The sequence below is a fragment of the Schistocerca cancellata genome, chromosome 9, assembly GCF_023864275.1.
Source record: "Schistocerca cancellata isolate TAMUIC-IGC-003103 chromosome 9, iqSchCanc2.1, whole genome shotgun sequence".
NCBI classification, from domain to species: domain Eukaryota; kingdom Metazoa; phylum Arthropoda; class Insecta; order Orthoptera; family Acrididae; genus Schistocerca; species Schistocerca cancellata.
The window spans coordinates 522,219,919-522,234,883 of NC_064634.1; the positions used below are offsets into that span (position 1 = coordinate 522,219,919).

The following is a 14,965-nucleotide window of genomic DNA, read 5'->3' on the forward strand; positions in this document are numbered from 1 at the left end:
ACAGCCCAATTTTCAAACTACCTTTCTGTTGTGACAAAGATGCTTCCTTAAGCCTTTTAAACTACTGTAATGGTACGAAAATGCAGTAATTAACTCAGTTTGAGGGAGAATGTGCTAACCAAGTTTGCCAAGAAGACTTTGAAAACGACAAAACAGTACGAATCGGCAGGTGATTTCTGAAATACGTCACCGCCTATTGTTGTGTAGGAATGTAGAGTTCCAAATTTGATTTGTAACCACGAATTTATTCCTTAGTCGTCTCGTCTCGTCTCGTCTCGTCCCGCAGACGTTTGCCGTGCTTGCGCTGTCATATGGACCACGACCCGAGCGGCAGCGAGCGGCAGTCGAGCAAAGTCGGGACAAGTCGGGACGGGGACAGGGACAGGGATAGGAATGGTGCGAATGCACTGCAAACTACGCAGACACCTGGTGTGAGAAGAGGCGAGGCGAGGCGAGGCGAGGCGAGGCGAGGAAGCCCACATCGCTACCAGTGGGCCCTCCAGCACGACACTGCCACACCCCGCACAGGCCCTCCGCTGAACACCAGGGACAAGATGCGTCCTCCGCTAGTGTCGAAGGCTACACGCGCCCAGCGAATGACAGGGGGTGCAACGAGCAGCAGTGCGTCTCACACACGCGGCGGTGCGCCCGCCAATTCGGCCGTCACTCTGCTGGGACGCCGGGCGCGCCTCCCCGCGCCGTCCTCGAGGAACTGGCGGTTGCGGAAGGAAGCGCTTTCGTCAAATGCGGCCGAAAACTAACATTTTGTGTGTTGGGAGAAAAGCCGAACGCGAATTCTGCCGTGCTCCTACATTAGATGAGCGCCAACGGCCATACCATGATGAATACACCGGTTCTCGTCCGATCACCGAAGTTAAGCATCATCGGGCCCGGCTAGTACTTGGATGGGTGACCGCCTGGGAAACCCGGGTGCTGTTGGCTCCCTTCCTGTTTTTTTTTTTTTTTGTAATGTCGCCAGCCCAATTTTCAAACTACCTCTCTGTTGCGACAAAGATGCTTCCTTAAGCCTTTTAAACTACTGTAATGGTACGAAAATGCAGTAATTAACTCAGTTTGAGGGAGAATGTGCTAACCAAGTTTGCCAAGAAGACTTTGAAAACGACAAAACAGTACGAATCGGCAGGTGATTTCTGAAATACGTCACCGCCTATTGTTGTGTAGGAGTGTAGAGTTCCAAATTTGATTTGTAACCACGAATTTATTCCTTAGTCGTCTCGTCTCGTCTCGTCTCGTCTCGTCCCGCAGACGTTTGTCGTGCTTGCGCTGTCATATGGACCACGACCCGAGCGGCAGCGAGCGGCAGTCGAGCAAAGTCGGGACAAGTCGGGACGGGGACAGGGACAGGGATAGGAATGGTGCGAATGCACTGCAAACTACGCAGACACCTAGTGTGAGGCGAGGCGAGGCGAGGCGAGGCGAGGCGAGGCGAGGCGAGGCGAGGCGAGGCGAGGAAGCCCACATCGCTACCAGTGGGCCCTCCAGCACGACATTGCCACACCCCGCACAGGCCCTCCGCTGAACACCAGGGACAAGGTGCGTCCTCCGCTAGTGTCGAAGGCTGCACGCGCCCAGCGAATGACAGGGGGTGCAACGAGCAGCAGTGCGACTCACACACGCGGCGGTGCGCCCGCCAATTCGGCCGTCACTCTGCTGGGACGCCGGGCGCGCCTCCCCGCGCGGCCTCACTAGATTCTGGACGGGGTGTGGAACATCCCGGTCTATCGTGAATGTAGGGTTTACCGAGAGGCATTTCCTACCAAGGCTGCAGGTTGAGGTTGGTGGAAGACATCGCGTGTGATAACTGGAAGTCGCAGAGAGGAATTGGTGGTGGGGAATCTGCGGGGCTGACCTGATTATTCGATCAGGGCAACGGGCCGCCTATAGTGGTCGTAATTGTCATTATGTCGCCCTAAGTTCCGGACGAGGGGATTGTCTGAAGCGCGGGTGGTGGTGTAGAACCGGCGCGCTGCATCTTGAAATCTCTCCCGGACGAGGGGTTCCTCAGCCGCCTGATGGAGGAGGCGATGAGGAAAATCACGCGGCACATGGTAGATTCGGCGCAAAATCTTGTTTTGTAGTTGCTGGAGCCTCTTAATGTGAGAGGGGGCAGCATTGCCCCAGACTTCACACGCATAGTCCATGACCGGACGGATGCACGTGCGATAAAGACGCAGTCCGTTGGCGACAGGAAGCGAGGAGGTTTCATTGAGCATGGGGTACAATGCCCCAGCCCTCTGAGACGTCTTCCGGTGGACAGCGGAGACTTGAGCCTTCCATGTCAACTTGCGATCGAGAATGACCCCGAGGTAGGTAGCAGTCGTGGTCCAGGTGATGGCCTGGTTACAAAGCACCAGGGGTGGCACGTCAGGTGGGAGACGGCGAGTGAGGATCAGCCCCTGAGATTTGGTGGCGTTGAAGCTGATCCTCCAATCGGCGGCCCAACGCTCGAGGTCCTGCAGCGCAGCTTGCAGACGTCGGAGGACGGCGGCGATGTCGCGATGGCGCGAGAAGAGGGCCGTGTCATCAGCATAGATGGCACGACCAACCCTCGGGGAAACCGGCAGGTCGGAGGTGTAAACGGAATACAAGATCGGGCCCAGAACACTCCCTTGCGGCACGCCAGCAAGGACGGGGCGAACAGAGGAAGTCGTGCTGCCAACCCGGACGACAAAAGTACGTCCCGCAAGGTAGCTGGCAAGAAGGCGGACGAAGCACGAAGGGATGCCGAGGTGGAACAACTTGAAGAGCAGGCCGTGGTGCCAGACGGTGTCAAAGGCCTTTGACACATCCAGCAGGACAAGGCCGCAAAACTCCCGATTGTTGAAAGCCAGTGTCGCCTCCTCGACGACGCGGAGCAGCTGTTGAGTGGTGGAGTGGTGCTGGCGGAATCCAAACTGCCCCGAGGAATGATATTGTCCTGGTGAAGCAGCCGGCCGAACCTAGAGAGGAGGATCCTCTCGAAAACTTTGCTCAACGTCGGGAGGAGACTGATGGGGCGATAATGCGCCGGCACCGTCCTGTTTTTGCCCGGCTTCGGGACCGCCACAACGACAGCCGTCTTCCAAGCTTCTGGGTACTGCAGCTGGACAAGGATGGCGTTGAAGAGAGCGACCACGTACAAGATGCCAAGCCTGGGCATCATGCGGAGGACTCTCCCGTCAACGTTGTCGTGCCCAGGGGCCTTCTTCTGGGGAAGTCGTCGAAGATGGTCAGTGACCTCCCGTTCCGACGTCGGGACAATGGTGGCGTCACCGGGGTCGCCGTGGAGGAAGACAGGAAGTCGGGTCTCGACCGTGCGGACGTTCTCGTGGTCGACCGGCACCGCAAGGGGCCGGAAGTTGGCCTCGAAAGCCGTCGCCAAGGCCTCGGCTTGAGCGGCAGGCGTGTAGGCAGGTCCATCCGGTGTTGTGAGCGGCGGCATGTGTGGGCGATGGCGTGTGAGGGAACGGACCATCTCCCACGTGTCGGCCCCAGGATCAATGGAGGCCAGCTTCTCCTCCCACCGGCGTATACGATGAGCAGCAAGGGCAGCCTTGATGGTGCGGCGGAGATGATTGATGCGCCGCTTCAGCAGAGGCTGCCGTGTTTCACGCCACTCTCTGTTGAGACGGTTTCGTTCTCGGATAAGGGCCTGTATGGCTGCAGGAAGAGCTGGAGCCGCCACAGAGGAAACCCGTGGAGGTGGAGTGGAGTCAGCGACAGCCGTGGTGAGAGCTGCAGTCAGGTTGTGGAGAGCAGCATTGACATCGGTGTCCAGGGGAGGTGGCTCGGCAGGGAGGCGTTCCAGAACAAGCTGCTGGAAGCGTGGCCAGTCGGTCTTCCGGGTGTCGAGCTTGGCTGCTGGAGGAAGCGGAGTGACATACAGCCGAAAGAGCACCGGCAAGTGGTCGGAGCTCAAGACGTGGAGAACGTCGGGGGTGACAAACCAGTCGACACCCTTGACGAGACAAATGTCCAAGACATCGGGAGCAGTACCATTCGGAGGGTAGTGCGTTGGCTCGTCAGGTCCATAGACAGAAGCTCGTGCCCTCTCAGCAGCATGATAGAGCCGCCTCCCACTGACGTTCAGCGTCCGAGAATTCCAGAGCTGGTGCTTGGCATTAAGGTCCCCAGCGAGGAAGATCTTGTCCCCAGCACGGAGGAGAGCGTCAGCATCGTGGATGGTGAGGTGGCCACGTGGCGGCCGGTACACGGAGAGAAAGATGACCGTGCCAAGGGACGTCTCCACTGCAACGGCCGTGGCTTCACAGGAGTCCAGACGTGGCAGAGGGACTCGGTAGTGCCGGAGTGTCCGCTTGACGTAGATGGCCGTGCCACCGCCAGCCGTCAGCCTGTCGTCGCGATAGCAGACGTAATTCGGGGCGTTCGCTCGAAGGCCAGGCTTGAGGTGCGTCTCGGTGAGGAGACACACATCAACGCTGTAGTCCTGGAGAAACTGCCGGAATTCAAGAAGCGCTGGGAAGAGGCCATTCGCGTTCCACGTGACAGCCGTGAAGTTCTGGTGGCGCCTAAGGTTGCGAGCCATGGCCAGTGGATGTGGACGCCGTGGCGGTGGGGAAACTTCGGAGGGCTGCATGGACTGCAGCAGTGATGGCGGCCGGCAGCTGGGCCAGTGCGGCGGAGACAGCAACAAGGGTGGCCTGAACTTCTTTGAGGACCGCGATGAAATCATCAGCTGCAGCAGGAGGAGCAGGCCCGTCGTCAGGGCGTCGCGGAGGCTGGACAGCAGGGGCAGGAGGAGACGTCGTCCGGCCCTGAAGGACGTCGGCGTAGCCAAGGTCTGCCCGAGCAGCAAGCAGGCGCCGCTGGGCGGGTTGCGCCTCCCCGCGCCGTCCTCGAGGAACTGGCGGTTGCGGAAGGAAGCGCTTTCGTCAAATGCGGCCGAAAACTAACATTTTGTGTGTTGGGAGAAAAGCCGAACGCGAATTCTGCCGTGCTCCTGCATTAGATGAGCGCCAACGGCCATACCATGATGAATACACAGGTTCTCGTCCGATCACCGAGGTTAAGCATCATCGGGCACGGCTAGTACTTGGATGGGTGACCGCCTGGGAAACCCGGGTGCTGTTGGCTCCCTTCCTGTTTTTTTTTGTCATGTCGCCAGCCCAATTTTCAAACTACCTTTCTGTTGTGACAAAGATGCTTCCTTAAGCCTTTTAAACAACTGTAATGGTACGAAAATGCAGTAATTAACTCAGTTTGAGGGAGAATGTGCTAACCAAGTTTGCCAAGAAGATTTTGAAAACGACAAAACACTACGAATCGGCAGGTGATTTCTGAAATACGTCACCGCCTATTGTTGTGTAGGAGTGTAGAGTTCCAAATTTGATTTGTAACCACGAATTTATTCCTTAGTCGTCTCGTCTCGTCTCGTCTCGTCTCGTCCCGCAGACGTTTGACGTGCTTGCGCTGTCATATGGACCACGACCCGAGCGGCAGCGAGCGGCAGTCGAGCAAAGTCGGGACAAGTCGGGACGGGGACAGGGACAGGGATAGGAATGGTGCGAATGCACTGCAAACTACGCAGACACCTGGTGTGAGGCGCGGCGAGGCGAGGCGAGGCGAGGCGAGGAAGCCCACATCGCTACCAGTGGGCCCTCCAGCACGACACTGCCACACCCCGCACAGGCCCTCCGCTGAACACCAGGGACAAGATGCGTCCTTCGCTAGTGTCGAAGGCTACACGCGCCCAGCGAATGACAGGGGGTGCAACGAGCAGCAGTGCGTCTCACACACGCGGCGGTGCGCCCGCCAATTCGGCCGTCACTCTGCTGGGACGCCGGGCGCGCCTCCCCGCGCCGTCCTCGAGGAACTGGCGGTTGCGGAAGGAAGCGCTTTCGTCAAATGCGGCCGAAAACTAACATTTTGTGTGTTGGGAGAAAAGCCGAACGCGAATTCTGCCGTGCTCCTACATTAGATGAGCGCCAACGGCCATACCATGATGAATACACCGGTTCTCGTCCGATCACGGAAGTTAAGCATCATCGGGCCCGGCTAGTACTTGGATGGGTGACCGCCTGGGAAACCCGGGTGCTGTTGGCTCCCTTCCTGTTTTTTTTTTTTGTAATGTCGCCAGCCCAATTTTCAAACTACCTTTCTGTTGTGACAAAGATGCTTCCTTAAGCCTTTTAAACTACTGTAATGGTACGAAAATGCAGTAATTAACTCAGTTTGAGGGAGAATGTGCTAACCAAGTTTGCCAAGAAGACTTTGAAAACGACAAAACAGTACGAATCGGCAGGTGATTTCTGAAATACGTCACCGCCTATTGTTGTGTAGGAGTGTAGAGTTCCAAATTTGATTTGTAACCACGAATTTATTCCTTAGTCGTCTCGTCTCGTCTCGTCTCGTCTCGTCCCGCAGACGTTTGTCGTGCTTGCGCTGTCATATGGACCACGACCCGAGCGGCAGCGAGCGGCAGTCGAGCAAAGTCGGGACAAGTCGGGACGGGGACAGGGACAGGGATAGGAATGGTGCGAATGCACTGCAAACTACGCAGACACCTAGTGTGAGGCGAGGCGAGGCGAGGCGAGGCGAGGCGAGGCGAGGAAGCCCACATCGCTACCAGTGAGCCCTCCAGCACGACATTGCCACACCCCGCACAGGCCCTCCGCTGAACACCAGGGACAAGGTGCGTCCTCCGCTAGTGTCGAAGGCTGCACGCGCCCAGCGAATGACAGGGGGTGCAACGAGCAGCAGTGCGACTCACACACGCGGCGGTGCGCCCGCCAATTCGGCCGTCACTCTGCTGGGACGCCGGGCGCGCCTCCCCGCGCCGTCCTCGAGGAACTGGCGGTTGCGGAAGGAAGCGCTTTCGTCAAATGCGGCCGAAAACTAACATTTTGTGTGTTGGGAGAAAAGCCGAACGCGAATTCTGCCGTGCTCCTACATTAGATGAGCGCCAACGGCCATACCATGATGAATACACAGGTTCTCGTCCGATCACCGAGGTTAAGCATCATCGGGCACGGCTAGTACTTGGATGGGTGACCGCCTGGGAAACCCGGGTGCTGTTGGCTCCCTTCCTGTTTTTTTTTTTTGTCATGTCGACAGCCCAATTTTCAAACTACCTTTCTGTTGTGACAAAGATGCTTCCTTAAGCCTTTTAAACTACTGTAATGGTACGAAAATGCAGTAATTAACTCAGTTTGAGGGAGAATGTGCTAACCAAGTTTGCCAAGAAGACTTTGAAAACGACAAAACAGTACGAATCGGCAGGTGATTTCTGAAATACGTCACCGCCTATTGTTGTGTAGGAATGTAGAGTTCCAAATTTGATTTGTAACCACGAATTTATTCCTTAGTCGTCTCGTCTCGTCTCGTCTCGTCCCGCAGACGTTTGCCGTGCTTGCGCTGTCATATGGACCACGACCCGAGCGGCAGCGAGCGGCAGTCGAGCAAAGTCGGGACAAGTCGGGACGGGGACAGGGACAGGGATAGGAATGGTGCGAATGCACTGCAAACTACGCAGACACCTGGTGTGAGAAGAGGCGAGGCGAGGCGAGGCGAGGCGAGGCGAGGAAGCCCACATCGCTACCAGTGGGCCCTCCAGCACGACACTGCCACACCCCGCACAGGCCCTCCGCTGAACACCAGGGACAAGATGCGTCCTCCGCTAGTGTCGAAGGCTACACGCGCCCAGCGAATGACAGGGGGTGCAACGAGCAGCAGTGCGTCTCACACACGCGGCGGTGCGCCCGCCAATTCGGCCGTCACTCTGCTGGGACGCCGGGCGCGCCTCCCCGCGCCGTCCTCGAGGAACTGGCGGTTGCGGAAGGAAGCGCTTTCGTCAAATGCGGCCGAAAACTAACATTTTGTGTGTTGGGAGAAAAGCCGAACGCGAATTCTGCCGTGCTCCTACATTAGATGAGCGCCAACGGCCATACCATGATGAATACACCGGTTCTCGTCCGATCACCGAAGTTAAGCATCATCGGGCCCGGCTAGTACTTGGATGGGTGACCGCCTGGGAAACCCGGGTGCTGTTGGCTCCCTTCCTGTTTTTTTTTTTTTTTGTAATGTCGCCAGCCCAATTTTCAAACTACCTCTCTGTTGCGACAAAGATGCTTCCTTAAGCCTTTTAAACTACTGTAATGGTACGAAAATGCAGTAATTAACTCAGTTTGAGGGAGAATGTGCTAACCAAGTTTGCCAAGAAGACTTTGAAAACGACAAAACAGTACGAATCGGCAGGTGATTTCTGAAATACGTCACCGCCTATTGTTGTGTAGGAGTGTAGAGTTCCAAATTTGATTTGTAACCACGAATTTATTCCTTAGTCGTCTCGTCTCGTCTCGTCTCGTCTCGTCCCGCAGACGTTTGTCGTGCTTGCGCTGTCATATGGACCACGACCCGAGCGGCAGCGAGCGGCAGTCGAGCAAAGTCGGGACAAGTCGGGACGGGGACAGGGACAGGGATAGGAATGGTGCGAATGCACTGCAAACTACGCAGACACCTAGTGTGAGGCGAGGCGAGGCGAGGCGAGGCGAGGCGAGGCGAGGCGAGGCGAGGCGAGGCGAGGAAGCCCACATCGCTACCAGTGGGCCCTCCAGCACGACATTGCCACACCCCGCACAGGCCCTCCGCTGAACACCAGGGACAAGGTGCGTCCTCCGCTAGTGTCGAAGGCTGCACGCGCCCAGCGAATGACAGGGGGTGCAACGAGCAGCAGTGCGACTCACACACGCGGCGGTGCGCCCGCCAATTCGGCCGTCACTCTGCTGGGACGCCGGGCGCGCCTCCCCGCGCGGCCTCACTAGATTCTGGACGGGGTGTGGAACATCCCGGTCTATCGTGAATGTAGGGTTTACCGAGAGGCATTTCCTACCAAGGCTGCAGGTTGAGGTTGGTGGAAGACATCGCGTGTGATAACTGGAAGTCGCAGAGAGGAATTGGTGGTGGGGAATCTGCGGGGCTGACCTGATTATTCGATCAGGGCAACGGGCCGCCTATAGTGGTCGTAATTGTCATTATGTCGCCCTAAGTTCCGGACGAGGGGATTGTCTGAAGCGCGGGTGGTGGTGTAGAACCGGCGCGCTGCATCTTGAAATCTCTCCCGGACGAGGGGTTCCTCAGCCGCCTGATGGAGGAGGCGATGAGGAAAATCACGCGGCACATGGTAGATTCGGCGCAAAATCTTGTTTTGTAGTTGCTGGAGCCTCTTAATGTGAGAGGGGGCAGCATTGCCCCAGACTTCACACGCATAGTCCATGACCGGACGGATGCACGTGCGATAAAGACGCAGTCCGTTGGCGACAGGAAGCGAGGAGGTTTCATTGAGCATGGGGTACAATGCCCCAGCCCTCTGAGACGTCTTCCGGTGGACAGCGGAGACTTGAGCCTTCCATGTCAACTTGCGATCGAGAATGACCCCGAGGTAGGTAGCAGTCGTGGTCCAGGTGATGGCCTGGTTACAAAGCACCAGGGGTGGCACGTCAGGTGGGAGACGGCGAGTGAGGATCAGCCCCTGAGATTTGGTGGCGTTGAAGCTGATCCTCCAATCGGCGGCCCAACGCTCGAGGTCCTGCAGCGCAGCTTGCAGACGTCGGAGGACGGCGGCGATGTCGCGATGGCGCGAGAAGAGGGCCGTGTCATCAGCATAGATGGCACGACCAACCCTCGGGGAAACCGGCAGGTCGGAGGTGTAAACGGAATACAAGATCGGGCCCAGAACACTCCCTTGCGGCACGCCAGCAAGGACGGGGCGAACAGAGGAAGTCGTGCTGCCAACCCGGACGACAAAAGTACGTCCCGCAAGGTAGCTGGCAAGAAGGCGGACGAAGCACGAAGGGATGCCGAGGTGGAACAACTTGAAGAGCAGGCCGTGGTGCCAGACGGTGTCAAAGGCCTTTGACACATCCAGCAGGACAAGGCCGCAAAACTCCCGATTGTTGAAAGCCAGTGTCGCCTCCTCGACGACGCGGAGCAGCTGTTGAGTGGTGGAGTGGTGCTGGCGGAATCCAAACTGCCCCGAGGAATGATATTGTCCTGGTGAAGCAGCCGGCCGAACCTAGAGAGGAGGATCCTCTCGAAAACTTTGCTCAACGTCGGGAGGAGACTGATGGGGCGATAATGCGCCGGCACCGTCCTGTTTTTGCCCGGCTTCGGGACCGCCACAACGACAGCCGTCTTCCAAGCTTCTGGGTACTGCAGCTGGACAAGGATGGCGTTGAAGAGAGCGACCACGTACAAGATGCCAAGCCTGGGCATCATGCGGAGGACTCTCCCGTCAACGTTGTCGTGCCCAGGGGCCTTCTTCTGGGGAAGTCGTCGAAGATGGTCAGTGACCTCCCGTTCCGACGTCGGGACAATGGTGGCGTCACCGGGGTCGCCGTGGAGGAAGACAGGAAGTCGGGTCTCGACCGTGCGGACGTTCTCGTGGTCGACCGGCACCGCAAGGGGCCGGAAGTTGGCCTCGAAAGCCGTCGCCAAGGCCTCGGCTTGAGCGGCAGGCGTGTAGGCAGGTCCATCCGGTGTTGTGAGCGGCGGCATGTGTGGGCGATGGCGTGTGAGGGAACGGACCATCTCCCACGTGTCGGCCCCAGGATCAATGGAGGCCAGCTTCTCCTCCCACCGGCGTATACGATGAGCAGCAAGGGCAGCCTTGATGGTGCGGCGGAGATGATTGATGCGCCGCTTCAGCAGAGGCTGCCGTGTTTCACGCCACTCTCTGTTGAGACGGTTTCGTTCTCGGATAAGGGCCTGTATGGCTGCAGGAAGAGCTGGAGCCGCCACAGAGGAAACCCGTGGAGGTGGAGTGGAGTCAGCGACAGCCGTGGTGAGAGCTGCAGTCAGGTTGTGGAGAGCAGCATTGACATCGGTGTCCAGGGGAGGTGGCTCGGCAGGGAGGCGTTCCAGAACAAGCTGCTGGAAGCGTGGCCAGTCGGTCTTCCGGGTGTCGAGCTTGGCTGCTGGAGGAAGCGGAGTGACATACAGCCGAAAGAGCACCGGCAAGTGGTCGGAGCTCAAGACGTGGAGAACGTCGGGGGTGACAAACCAGTCGACACCCTTGACGAGACAAATGTCCAAGACATCGGGAGCAGTACCATTCGGAGGGTAGTGCGTTGGCTCGTCAGGTCCATAGACAGAAGCTCGTGCCCTCTCAGCAGCATGATAGAGCCGCCTCCCACTGACGTTCAGCGTCCGAGAATTCCAGAGCTGGTGCTTGGCATTAAGGTCCCCAGCGAGGAAGATCTTGTCCCCAGCACGGAGGAGAGCGTCAGCATCGTGGATGGTGAGGTGGCCACGTGGCGGCCGGTACACGGAGAGAAAGATGACCGTGCCAAGGGACGTCTCCACTGCAACGGCCGTGGCTTCACAGGAGTCCAGACGTGGCAGAGGGACTCGGTAGTGCCGGAGTGTCCGCTTGACGTAGATGGCCGTGCCACCGCCAGCCGTCAGCCTGTCGTCGCGATAGCAGACGTAATTCGGGGCGTTCGCTCGAAGGCCAGGCTTGAGGTGCGTCTCGGTGAGGAGACACACATCAACGCTGTAGTCCTGGAGAAACTGCCGGAATTCAAGAAGCGCTGGGAAGAGGCCATTCGCGTTCCACGTGACAGCCGTGAAGTTCTGGTGGCGCCTAAGGTTGCGAGCCATGGCCAGTGGATGTGGACGCCGTGGCGGTGGGGAAACTTCGGAGGGCTGCATGGACTGCAGCAGTGATGGCGGCCGGCAGCTGGGCCAGTGCGGCGGAGACAGCAACAAGGGTGGCCTGAACTTCTTTGAGGACCGCGATGAAATCATCAGCTGCAGCAGGAGGAGCAGGCCCGTCGTCAGGGCGTCGCGGAGGCTGGACAGCAGGGGCAGGAGGAGACGTCGTCCGGCCCTGAAGGACGTCGGCGTAGCCAAGGTCTGCCCGAGCAGCAAGCAGGCGCCGCTGGGCGGGTTGCGCCTCCCCGCGCCGTCCTCGAGGAACTGGCGGTTGCGGAAGGAAGCGCTTTCGTCAAATGCGGCCGAAAACTAACATTTTGTGTGTTGGGAGAAAAGCCGAACGCGAATTCTGCCGTGCTCCTGCATTAGATGAGCGCCAACGGCCATACCATGATGAATACACAGGTTCTCGTCCGATCACCGAGGTTAAGCATCATCGGGCACGGCTAGTACTTGGATGGGTGACCGCCTGGGAAACCCGGGTGCTGTTGGCTCCCTTCCTGTTTTTTTTTGTCATGTCGCCAGCCCAATTTTCAAACTACCTTTCTGTTGTGACAAAGATGCTTCCTTAAGCCTTTTAAACAACTGTAATGGTACGAAAATGCAGTAATTAACTCAGTTTGAGGGAGAATGTGCTAACCAAGTTTGCCAAGAAGATTTTGAAAACGACAAAACACTACGAATCGGCAGGTGATTTCTGAAATACGTCACCGCCTATTGTTGTGTAGGAGTGTAGAGTTCCAAATTTGATTTGTAACCACGAATTTATTCCTTAGTCGTCTCGTCTCGTCTCGTCTCGTCTCGTCCCGCAGACGTTTGACGTGCTTGCGCTGTCATATGGACCACGACCCGAGCGGCAGCGAGCGGCAGTCGAGCAAAGTCGGGACAAGTCGGGACGGGGACAGGGACAGGGATAGGAATGGTGCGAATGCACTGCAAACTACGCAGACACCTGGTGTGAGGCGCGGCGAGGCGAGGCGAGGCGAGGCGAGGAAGCCCACATCGCTACCAGTGGGCCCTCCAGCACGACACTGCCACACCCCGCACAGGCCCTCCGCTGAACACCAGGGACAAGATGCGTCCTTCGCTAGTGTCGAAGGCTACACGCGCCCAGCGAATGACAGGGGGTGCAACGAGCAGCAGTGCGTCTCACACACGCGGCGGTGCGCCCGCCAATTCGGCCGTCACTCTGCTGGGACGCCGGGCGCGCCTCCCCGCGCCGTCCTCGAGGAACTGGCGGTTGCGGAAGGAAGCGCTTTCGTCAAATGCGGCCGAAAACTAACATTTTGTGTGTTGGGAGAAAAGCCGAACGCGAATTCTGCCGTGCTCCTACATTAGATGAGCGCCAACGGCCATACCATGATGAATACACCGGTTCTCGTCCGATCACGGAAGTTAAGCATCATCGGGCCCGGCTAGTACTTGGATGGGTGACCGCCTGGGAAACCCGGGTGCTGTTGGCTCCCTTCCTGTTTTTTTTTTTTGTAATGTCGCCAGCCCAATTTTCAAACTACCTTTCTGTTGTGACAAAGATGCTTCCTTAAGCCTTTTAAACTACTGTAATGGTACGAAAATGCAGTAATTAACTCAGTTTGAGGGAGAATGTGCTAACCAAGTTTGCCAAGAAGACTTTGAAAACGACAAAACAGTACGAATCGGCAGGTGATTTCTGAAATACGTCACCGCCTATTGTTGTGTAGGAGTGTAGAGTTCCAAATTTGATTTGTAACCACGAATTTATTCCTTAGTCGTCTCGTCTCGTCTCGTCTCGTCTCGTCCCGCAGACGTTTGACGTGCTTGCGCTGTCATATGGACCACGACCCGAGCGGCAGCGAGCGGCAGTCGAGCAAAGTCGGGACAAGTCGGGACGGGGACAGGGACAGGGATAGGAATGGTGCGAATGCACTGCAAACTACGCAGACACCTGGTGTGAGAAGAGGCGAGGCGAGGCGAGGCGAGGCGAGGCGAGGAAGCCCACATCGCTACCAGTGGGCCCTCCAGCACGACACTGCCACACCCCGCACAGGCCCTCCGCTGAACACCAGGGACAAGATGCGTCCTCCGCTAGTGTCGAAGGCTACACGCGCCCAGCGAATGACAGGGGGTGCAACGAGCAGCAGTGCGTCTCACACACGCGGCGGTGCGCCCGCCAATTCGGCCGTCACTCTGCTGGGACGCCGGGCGCGCCTCCCCGCGCCGTCCTCGAGGAACTGGCGGTTGCGGAAGGAAGCGCTTTCGTCAAATGCGGCCGAAAACTAACATTTTGTGTGTTGGGAGAAAAGCCGAACGCGAATTCTGCCGTGATCCTACATTAGATGAGCGCCAACGGCCATACCATGATGAATACACCGGTTCTCGTCCGATCACCGAAGTTAAGCATCATCGGGCCCGGCTAGTACTTGGATGGGTGACCGCCTGGGAAACCCTGGTGCTGTTGGCTCCCTTCCTGTTTTTTTTTTTTTGTAATGTCGCCAGCCCCATTTTCAAACTACCTTTCTGTTGTGACAAAGATGCTTCCTTAAGCCTTTTAAACTACTGTAATGGTACGAAAATGCAGTAATTAACTCAGTTTGAGGGAGAATGTGCTAACCAAGTTTGCCAAGAAGACTTTGAAAACGACAAAACACTACGAATCGGCAGGTGATTTCTGAAATACGTCACCGCCTATTGTTGTGTAGGAGTGTAGAGTTCCAAATTTGATTTGTAACCACGAATTTATTCCTTAGTCGTCTCGTCTCGTCTCGTCTCGTCTCGTCCCGCAGACGTTTGACGTGCTTGCGCTGTCATATGGACCACGACCCGAGCGGCAGCGAGCGGCAGTCGAGCAAAGTCGGGACAAGTCGGGACGGGGACAGGGACAGGGATAGGAATGGTGCGAATGCACTGCAAACTACGCAGACACCTGGTGTTGGTTGGTGGTTGGTTTGGGGAAGGAGACCAGACAGCGTGGTCATCGGTCTCATGGGATGAGGGAAGGATTGGGAAGGAAGTCGGCCGTGCCCTTTCAGAGGAACCATCCCGGCATTTGCCTGGAGTGATTTAGGGAAATCACGGAAAACCTAAATCAGGATGGCCGGACGCGGGATTGAACCGTCGTCCTCCCGAATGCGAGTCCAGTGTCTAACCACTGCGCCACCCCGCTCGGTACACCTGGTGTGAGAAGAGGCGCGGCGAGGCGAGGCGAGGCGAGGCGAGGAAGCCCACATCGCTACCAGTGGGCCCTCCAGCACGACACTGCCACACCCCGCACAGGCCCTCCGCTGAACACCAGGGACAAGATGCGTCCTCCGCTAGT

At 57.5% G+C, this 14,965-nt stretch overlaps 8 non-coding genes across 8 annotated transcripts; all 8 read left to right on the top strand.

Moving 5' to 3' along the window:
* The first annotated feature begins 823 nt into the window (after positions 1 to 823).
* On the top strand, positions 824 to 942 carry LOC126102771 (5S ribosomal RNA). The gene has a single exon (XR_007523045.1). It is a non-coding gene; the product is annotated as a 5S ribosomal RNA (ribosomal RNA).
* Positions 943 to 4,975: 4,033 nt separating this feature from the next.
* LOC126102068 (5S ribosomal RNA) lies at positions 4,976 to 5,094 on the top strand. Its single transcript, XR_007522762.1, has one exon. It is a non-coding gene; the product is annotated as a 5S ribosomal RNA (ribosomal RNA).
* Positions 5,095 to 5,944: 850 nt separating this feature from the next.
* On the top strand, positions 5,945 to 6,063 carry LOC126101805 (5S ribosomal RNA). The gene has a single exon (XR_007522521.1). It is a non-coding gene; the product is annotated as a 5S ribosomal RNA (ribosomal RNA).
* An 858-nt stretch (positions 6,064 to 6,921) lies between these two features.
* LOC126102069 (5S ribosomal RNA) lies at positions 6,922 to 7,040 on the top strand. The gene has a single exon (XR_007522763.1). It is a non-coding gene; the product is annotated as a 5S ribosomal RNA (ribosomal RNA).
* Positions 7,041 to 7,893: 853 nt separating this feature from the next.
* LOC126102772 (5S ribosomal RNA) lies at positions 7,894 to 8,012 on the top strand. Its single transcript, XR_007523046.1, has one exon. It is a non-coding gene; the product is annotated as a 5S ribosomal RNA (ribosomal RNA).
* A 4,033-nt stretch (positions 8,013 to 12,045) lies between these two features.
* On the top strand, positions 12,046 to 12,164 carry LOC126102071 (5S ribosomal RNA). The gene has a single exon (XR_007522765.1). It is a non-coding gene; the product is annotated as a 5S ribosomal RNA (ribosomal RNA).
* Positions 12,165 to 13,014: 850 nt separating this feature from the next.
* Positions 13,015 to 13,133, top strand: LOC126101806 (5S ribosomal RNA). The gene has a single exon (XR_007522522.1). It is a non-coding gene; the product is annotated as a 5S ribosomal RNA (ribosomal RNA).
* Positions 13,134 to 13,991: 858 nt separating this feature from the next.
* LOC126102434 (5S ribosomal RNA) lies at positions 13,992 to 14,110 on the top strand. The gene has a single exon (XR_007522844.1). It is a non-coding gene; the product is annotated as a 5S ribosomal RNA (ribosomal RNA).
* The last annotated feature ends 855 nt before the right edge of the window (positions 14,111 to 14,965 follow it).